At 39.3% G+C, this 9,314-nt stretch overlaps 1 long non-coding RNA gene across 1 annotated transcript; it reads left to right on the top strand.

Annotated features, from left to right (window-relative positions):
- The first annotated feature begins 953 nt into the window (after positions 1 to 953).
- On the top strand, positions 954 to 9,060 carry LOC311434719. The gene is made up of 3 exons (XR_014691674.1): positions 954 to 1,066; positions 5,786 to 5,958; positions 8,436 to 9,060. It is a non-coding gene; the product is annotated as an uncharacterized lncRNA (long non-coding RNA).
- Positions 9,061 to 9,314: the final 254 nt, after the last annotated feature.

Raw genomic sequence — 9,314 nt, forward strand, 5'->3', positions numbered from 1 at the left:
TTATGTATCTCTTATTAAAACAGAAAAACAAACTGCTTTCCTTTTCAGTGCTGCTGTTGGTCGGTCCCCCCTCTCTTTTCCCTCCTTCCCCTCAGTTATTTTAACTCCTTCATTGCATCATGCAGTTTTCACACATTTCCTCAGGGAGAAAAGAGCAATTGTACTTTGTTTCTTTGGCACGAAACTGAGCAAACTAAGGGGGATTTTTTTGCTTTGTTTTAACTAAAACATTCATTTCTGTGCCAAGACAGAGCGAAGCTGCTGAGTTAGCCAAGGCTGTAAATTGAACTGGTCCTTTTACCTCTAGAAAATATTAAAGCATCCTTCTGCCACTGAGCTGGCACCCGTTGCTGGATCAAGTGCTACTATTAACGGGAAATCGGGAAAGTACATTATCACTCCAGTGCTGTCATTACCAGAGGGTTTCACTGAACTATAGCGTTCAGAAAAGTGAGACTGCAAAGACCAGAGAAAAATGGAGCTGGGGGGGGGGGGGAAGAAAGCTTCAGACGAAAAAACTTGGAGATACATTAAGGGTTTGTGAAGGTACCCAGCATGGGAGGCAAGTGGCTGCTTCTCTGAAAAGGGATATGATAGGTAAAGCCCCCCATTATTCTTCAAGTACAAGGTTAGAAAGAAACTGGTGTAGACTTTTCTAAGGGGCTTGTCTAATCAATTCTAGAAGATCTGAAACCTGTCAAGGCAAGATTGTGTCTGCCTGAAATCTAATGAGGTACATTCTGCACCAAGAAAAACCCCAAAGAGAGGTTTTTATTGTGAACTTTTTTTTTCTTCCCAGTAGAGTAAGCTCCCTCTCAGGAATTCTTCTGTTAAAGGGAGATTTTTTTAATCATCAGAAATACACAGTAAACTGCATTGACAGTTCAGTTAAAGAATATAATGGAAATTTATAGAATAATCAGTAAAGGCTGTGGTTATTTAAGATGTTAACTTACCACTTACCATGGGTGTTGCCAGGTCAGCAGGTGAGGAAGCTGCCTTCTTCCTGTGAAGTCATGCTGAATTCACTGGCTCTTCTGGCATCAGAGCCATCGGGAAGACTTAGGTAAACATTTTTTTATAGTTCACAGTCTGGGCTGCATCTGACTTCCACTTTATGGGATAAAAAATGAGAAATAATACGTAAATTCAGTTCGTTTTGCTTCTCCTTTTCAAAGTTCTTTAGAGACTTGAAATAATCTTCCTGACACCCATGCAAGGTAAGCATAGCTATCGAGTTTTACAGATGTGGAAACTGAGGCACGGAGGGGTTAAATAGTGACATATCAAAATATGGGTGCCTCAAATAAAGCAAATTAAGCCTGTGGCCCAAATAGCAGAAGTCCTGAGCTGATTTCACCAGAAGACAAGAACGCTCAGCATATCCATGGGGTGGGCCATGTGCTGATGTGCTGAGCTCTGAGGGCTGCAGAGCAAGTATGCCTCAGGTATGGTTCCCCAGCTTGGGCTCACATCACTAGACCAGAGCGGTCCTGAATAATTTCCAGGACCCATGTTTTTTTTTCTAGCCCCACTGAGGATCTGGGAATCTGACAGCCTAACTGACTTTTGCTTCCAACTTAACCTGCTCTTGGTCAGGTCTCTTAACTCTATGCCTGCTTTTTATTTTGTAAAAGGTCTCCCTTATGGACATGATCAGCTTCATAAGAAAAGCTCTATATGAACATAAAATATATTTTTGGTTTTGTTTCCTGGGATAGGCTTCCCTCTGAGAATTACTCATCAAGCCATGTATTTGCTTTGCTCAGCACTACTCCAGTAGAAATATTTCTTGTTTATTTAGTCTTGCACGCTGGTCTGACGTTCTCTTGTTACCAGAACACAGTCGACTGAGAGCTTGCAGTGCCCGGGGAATCCAAGATTATGGCCCAGGGGTTCAAAAATGAGCACGGATCTTCATTGTGTATCTTCTGGGGCTCTGGTCAGGGCATTGGTGTGCTTGATTTTTCAGCATGTCCTGAGCACTGAAGCTGTGCTGTGGTTGCTCTGGCTGTCTGAGAGGCAGCAGCCCCTGCAGTACACAACAAACATCCCCAACCTGACGCTCCCAAGGAGCAGATATACCTTTGAAACTGTGGTTATTTTGACCGAGCACTTATAAGTTTGACTAACACAATTTCTGTCAATTCATGGTATCAGTAAGTTAAACAATATTGAGCTATTATTTCACAGTTCTTAGCAAAAGCGTGTATTTCCCAAGTCACAGCAACAAGGAATATTCCACACTCCCACCCCCCAAGTTGTTTTCAAAGAGGGTTCAAAAATCATTCAGATAATCAGACTTCAGTGCTGTGAAATTTTATCAAAGGGCATTCTTTCCCTGGACTCATATATGAGCCTATTTTGCCAATCAGATAAAACTTTCCAAGCTTTTTCCTAGCAGCATCGGTGGTTAACTTGATCTTATTGCACTGTAAAGGATTTTGTGCTACAAATCATTTCTTCATAGAATCTCTTTGTTATGTTGGGTGAACTCTGGACAGATTATTTGTGAGAACATTTCCAGGAACATTAACAGCACGGTGTAGTCTCCAATGAAATAAAAATGACTTTTAAAAGGGGGTTCTTTTAGATTAATAAAAGCGAGAATATATAATGAGAAAGGCTGATATGGAAATGTTTAAGTGTATTAATAGGCAGAAGAAATACCTATTAAGCAGAATAGTATCTGTAGAGCAGCCCCCCTTCCATTTAAAATTGTATATATTATTTTAGCTGGTGGGACTCCTTCCTTCCACCTTGTGAAAGCTGACAATTTTTACTTACAGCCTGGAGCTAAATACTGCAGTGCCTCAAAATGGAAGATGAAACAGGCCAACAGGTTTTCTTTGTCTTTTGAAAAAAATGGAGTGTCATTTCTTCTCCCTCCCCCTTGTGTGTTCCTCCCCCCGCTACACCCCTACTAGTATTAGCAGCTTTTCCTCCAAAAAAGCACTAGATGGTGCCCCTTTTCTTTGAGTGCGACAGAGCTGGATTTCCCAAGAGAGGTGCTACTGCCCTGCAGTGAAGATCATCAGGCACAAAAACTTGTAGGGTCTCCTTGCCCTTTAATATTATTAAGAGCCCAAGATAAGTCTCTTTTACTTCTTTTAAGCCCTCAAATCTGAAGTAGATCCATCTTCAGGAGACTGTCTTGTTAAGGATGAAGAGTGAGTCATGACTTCTAAGATTCACGAGCAGTAAAATGCAAGAAAAAAAATGGTTTCAGACCAAAGGGGAGAAAAAGCAGGCTTTCTTTCTCCCCGTATTTGTAATTTCTGGCACCCCAGCACTGCAGCATCAGAGAACGTTTGCAGTGTTCTTGGCTGCAAAGAAAACTTTTCAAGTCAGAGATCTTTAATTAGATGTTACCTGGGCAATCTGATCGATATAGATGTTAATTTTATTATGACCCTTTGCCCTTAACTGAGCAAGCAGCATTTTGTAAACAGAATTGATACTACCGTTCAATATTTATCCTTTAAAATAAAGTGCCTCACAGGAGCATGGCCTAGCCTTGTATTCTGCGTGTTCTGTCAACTAATACTGTATCTTTATTAAAAAAAAAATCCTATTACTCTTGGTTAGCAGATTGTTACCTAGCCTTTGAAGCTGGAACAAATGATTGGTTAAAAGGATATTATCTATATTATCTGCATCTACATTTCCTTCTGCTCTGGAATAACCATTTACTAGGTCCATGTCATCTTTGCGTTTAGATGGTTGATATATTCTAGACCCTCAACAGCAGAAACAGATAACATGACATTGAAACAAATTAAAAATCAACAACAAATAAAATGCCAGCTTGCTGGGAATGAAATCTGAGGCAGATATCAGCCCCCTCATTATGAAACTCCTAAAATGTAACCGAAAGGAACCACTTCTAGTGATCTGTTTATCTGTGCATTTGAAATGGCATAAAAATAAACATTCTTTGAAGTCACCCAAGATAAATTAGTGCAGGTTTGTCATTTCTTACTATTTTTGTAAATGGTCCTTAGAAAATTAGGTCTGTTGGCATCTGGGAACAAAAATTCAACTGGGAAAAGAAGCTTTAATATGAAACAGAAAGAATTATTCCCATGCTCTGGCTGCCCTGTCATATGTCATGACATGTGGCAGGTTGACTGCTCATTAATTCTATTTATATCAGTATGATAATACACCCCACTGAGTACACATGTGTTAAAATATTCATAAATTATGTTTAGTGCAAGCAGATATACATTACATGCCAAAAGAAGACTATTATTTAAAGACAAAACTGGTAAACAGTCAAACACGAAAAAGTCTTTTTAATGTTGGTCCGGTACATTGTGTATCATCAAACTCGCATTTAATTGCCTTCACTTGCAAACTGTCTCCAGCAATGCAGTGTCCAATGCACCTTTATATTTTTTAACAACTGGCAAAAGAAACAGCTTCTGCTGAAAGCGATTGGAATTTCAGCAATTACTGTAAATGTCATATTATCTCAAAGCAATAAGTGTAACAATTTGAAATATTTAAAATGAAGGTTTACTTTGACCTTCACATATTTTGAGGTACTCTTTACACAGCTGAAAGCTCTACTCTAAATATTAAACAATTCAAATGCAAACTATTTTCTAAGGGAAATGCAGTCTAGCTCCCAAAATAGTTAATCTTAGTTAATAGTTAATTTTAGGCTAAAAGTAGCCCCAAAATAGTTAATCTTACAATGCCGAGGATATTTTATGTTACATGTATATATTTCTTAAACTTTTAAATGCCTTTTAAAGGAGCAAAATTAAAAATAGTTTTTAAAATAATTACTTTTTTTTATAGCATGAGAAAGTAATTTCAAGAAAAAAAGTAGCTGTATCTGTGTCCTAAAATCTGTTTATTCAGAATCAGAATTGCTAGGTGCAATTGACTGTGAATGTGCTTATAGCACTGTGTTAGGATTAAGAAGAATATTTAGACCCGTGCTTTTTATCTAACAGGAAGCCATTATGAATTGTGCTGAATCTCTTCGGTAAAAAATCTTAATAAATGATCTTTGAAATGTAAAAATGCATCTCAGAGCTTCAGAAATTATCACAAATTATCGTGCACAAATGTCACAGGTGTTAAAATCACTGCAAGTTTCAAAATTATTACCAGAAGGTATGACACGGCACACATTTATTTGCAGTTTTTGTGATAGCAGTTATCCTCCTAAATAAGCACAAACCAAGCTGGTTTTGATATCCTGTTAGTGCTTCACATTTGGAAAACAATTTCAAAACTTTTAAAACATCAAATGTTGTAATGGGGGCAGGGAGAAGGGAGGAGGGGGTTGCTTCATGATGAAATTTAAAAAAGATATATGATGAGAGTCAGAGTTTATGTACTTCATAAAGGGCAAATAGTTACCCTGTTTCTACTCAGTTTTAAGGGATCTGAACAGGGGCAGGATAAAGTGACTGACCGTAAAGCATATATAACCTTTCTAATCACAAAACCATGCTAATGTTTCTAGCAGCAGTGAAGCACGGTGACTTCTGATAAGGGACGAAGAGGGGGCACAGGAACACGGTGTTACAAAGCCACCTCTTCAGCACGTTTTGTGGGGATGGTGGCTTGCCCGGGTGTTCGTGGGCAAAAAATGTTGCCCCTTCATTTTGGCTGCGCTGTCAAAAGTGCCAGCCGAGTTGATGGATGCCCAGCCATACAGGTGGCTCGGTTTTACCCATCAGTGAAAGGGTTATGAAGGGGTTGGGAATTTTCTGTTTCTTTGATTGAAAAGGCTGGTTTGAGGAAACTGAAACTTATTTTGCAGGCAGGTATCAGTTTCAAAGAAACTTTCATCAGAAGAGATTTGTCAGCCGTCGGATGGAATTTCTGGTCGAGACCAGAAGGAGATGGCAAGGTTGGAGTATCAGGTAGCGCCACTTACCTGGAATGTGGAAAATCAAGGTTCAGGCCTAAGGACTTGAACGTGAGATTTACAAAGTAAGTGCCCTGAACGTTAGGCTGCTGAGTTGTTTGCTTGCTGTGCAAGCTTAACTTTATGCAAAGTGGAGCAGCGCTAGCAGGAGATGGTGAGACACAACATGTCAGGCTAGCCTGAGCCCTGGTGTAAAATGTCAAATGGGACAGTGGCAAAGCGGGCAGAATTAAGGGGGTCTTCACCTACCAAGGTTTTACGGAATGCCTGTCCATCTCGTTCTAGTGCATAAAATTCACAAAGTCTTGGTCCAAGAGGGGAATGGGAATATTTCTGAAATCTCATAAAAGCTTTGCAAAATGTGAAACGTGCTTCTTCCATCCCGCTGCTGATCCTCTTTGCCATAGAAACAAATTGCAAAAATCCACTGAATTCCTGGGAGCAAACTGTGCCTCATGTAATATAATTTGTCAATAGCTAGGGAATTTACTAGATGTAAGGTTCATTGTAACTCTAAAAAATGCGGTCTCTTAATAAATGCTTCCTGAATTTTAAGAAACTTTGTAATAATATAAAAAAAGCTTTTAATCTTGGTAATGGTAACGGCAAATTATATACACCATCTAATTTTATCAGACGATAACAGTTGTAGTTTTTATCTTCAAAAACAGGTTGTGAGTGCTAGAGGGGAATAACTCTTCATAGCAAAAGCTAAGTTAATTTTGTGTTGTCTTATGTTGCTGGCAAAGCTGCCTCTTTTTTTTAGTTCATCCTTTTTTTTTTCTGATTTTTCTCTGAGAAAAGGAATCATTTCACACAGTTTACTTAAACACACACAAAAAAAAAAAAAAACACGTTAAAAAAAATCTCTCATTATAAGCTTTCTGAAAGTTTGCTATGCACTTTCATGTAAAACTTGGCCTCAGTACAGAACTGCTGTACAATCATTTTCATCTGAGATTTGAACATATTGGAAGAACTAGAGCAGTTCTTTCTTCTATCCTGTCATTTTTTTCCCTTGGAAATGATGAGCATATGGCAACCACCCTCACTGGATTCTCAAACAACAGGAGGGACCTTATTTCGATTCCTACATCCTGTCATCAGTGAATCCCATGATATTTTGTTCTTGCAAGGCTAAAGATGTGATTCGCATTTGCCATAAGGACAGAGCTTAATGTGATGCCATTTTACCACAGGAGCCCTCAATCAGTTAATTAAACATGATATAAATCACTGCATGTATTTGTAAAGTAAGATTAATATGGCACAGTCAGAGTAATGAGGAATCCTCACCATTGTCTGTGTGTGAATCACTGATACGAAGATTACCCTTTTTGAAACTGGATATCTTTGAGTGGGTTTTGTTGGCTTAATCCCTCAGACTGCTTTGTGCAACCTGAAACCCAGAGCTGTCATCTTTAGCCAAAATTTCAGCCATAACTTCCTCAGCTTTCACCCAATCATTTAAATCAGCATTCATAATACTTAGAAAGATCAAGCCTTTCAGCATACCACAAGGCTTCTTCATACCACCTGGGACACTGGCAACATGTTTAATAAATATTTCATTTCATTTCATCGTGAAGATTCTTCTTCTTTTTTTTTTTTTTTCCTTTTTTTTTTTTTTTTTTTTTTTTTTTTTTTCTGGGGGATTTACAGGGTACCCGCAGCAGCACATTCCATCACTGCGGTCACTTAGGTTTACAGCCTTAATAAAAGGATTTTTTTTTTTCTTTCTTGAAGTGCTATGGAGCCTTGTTAAACTAGAGCAATTACAGACGCACAAGATAGGTGCTCTGGAGAGATCAAAGCCCCCCTAAAGACAGCTCTGTAGGATTCTGGAGCTCTCTTTGAAAAGCGCTCAGTTTACAAAGTAGAGATGTATTAAACCACGCATTAAAAATCCCATGTTCAAATAACGCTAAAGGCCTGACTTGAGTTAGTGCGGAATCCACTTTAGCCACTCTCTTTTCACATCAAACTTTGAAGCACTGCGAAGGAAGTCTCTTGGTATATCAGCATGCTGTGGCACTGTGTGCATCCTGTGACATGCTGTCTTGCATGGAAAACTATCCTTTTGTTATAGAGCGCCCGTCCTGTACTTTGCTATTCTAAAATACCAGATGTATGCTACATGTGGTAGGCAGTCTTGACCCTTGGTATTTCACTTAGGAGAGGGGTGTGTGTGAAAGGAAAGGAAAAGGGAAGAAATGATGCCGTCCTTGTTCTTGAACTGAATCCCGTGCACTTCAGGGCAGCGGAGATGGGGATCAGGACAGAGGTAGGTACAAAGAATGGGAAAGGTGCTGCAGCACTGGCCTCCTCGAACAGGACCCTATGCTGGCGACCTGTACGGTGGCTGGAGAGTGTTTCAGAAGCACTTTGATCCCATCAAAGGAGCTAGCAAGAGAATAAGACTATCAGAAGTCCTTAGTGCTTTCCAGAATTCATAGTCTTTACTCAGAAGATGCCTCCATCAGCTGGAGGTAGATGCCAATAGCCGTACTATAAAAGAACTAAACAATGGGTACTGTTTTAGGATGCTGGATGCTGGGATATATGGATGCTGAATGCTGGAAATAAATGAGCGTTGAAGAAATAAACTTATGTCTCCCAGCTCACAGAAGACCTTGCTACTGCTCCTTCATCAGAAAAAAGGAGGAAAGTAAGAAAAGATATGGGTGCTTTCTGCATGTCCTAAGACAGCAGCCTGTGATTTCAGAGCATGCAGAGCCTAAGGTCGGGGACTTGTGTGGCTGCAAAGGTCAGCTCCTGGCTGACCTTTTTGTCTGTTCTGGTGGCCTTCAGAAAACCAGTGGATCCCGTGCAGCTGGAAGCACTGTCATTGCCATCGGAGTTTTGAAAGGTCTGTGTTTGTGAATGCCTGGATGATGAAAGTAAGAAAGGTATTCCCTGTTGTATTCATAACTTTACTAAGCTGCAGGTGCATAAACATAAACATTCAAGATGTGCTGATCTCCTTTTTGTGCTCTGCAGTAAGTTAAAATAGTCAAAATTGAAACTGAAGTGAGAAGCTCTATTAGAGTTGAGACCATGTTTCATCTGTGGTAATGTTCTTCTCTCATTCATGTTCGTTTTCAAGTTCACAAATTCAGAAGATTTGCTTTTGGCGCAGCAGTTAATAAATATCATTGTGATGCTGATTTGTGGATAGCTATTTGAGTTTTAGCTTAAAACTGTGCATAAATTACCTTACAGTACCTTGAAAAATGGCCTGTTAGAGGAACCTCACTTTTCTATGATCACTGTCAACAGAATTTTCCTGAAAAAAAAAGATTGTCATTACATGAAAATAGTATAGTTCTGAAGGGCTATCAGATAAAAGCTGTGTTTTCCTTTGAAGTCTTACAAGTATTCCTAAATCTGTTATGATGGAGGATTTTTATCATAAATAGGT

This window comes from Aythya ferina (genome assembly GCF_964211825.1).
Source record: "Aythya ferina genome assembly, chromosome: 3".
Taxonomy (NCBI): Eukaryota; Metazoa; Chordata; class Aves; order Anseriformes; family Anatidae; genus Aythya; species Aythya ferina.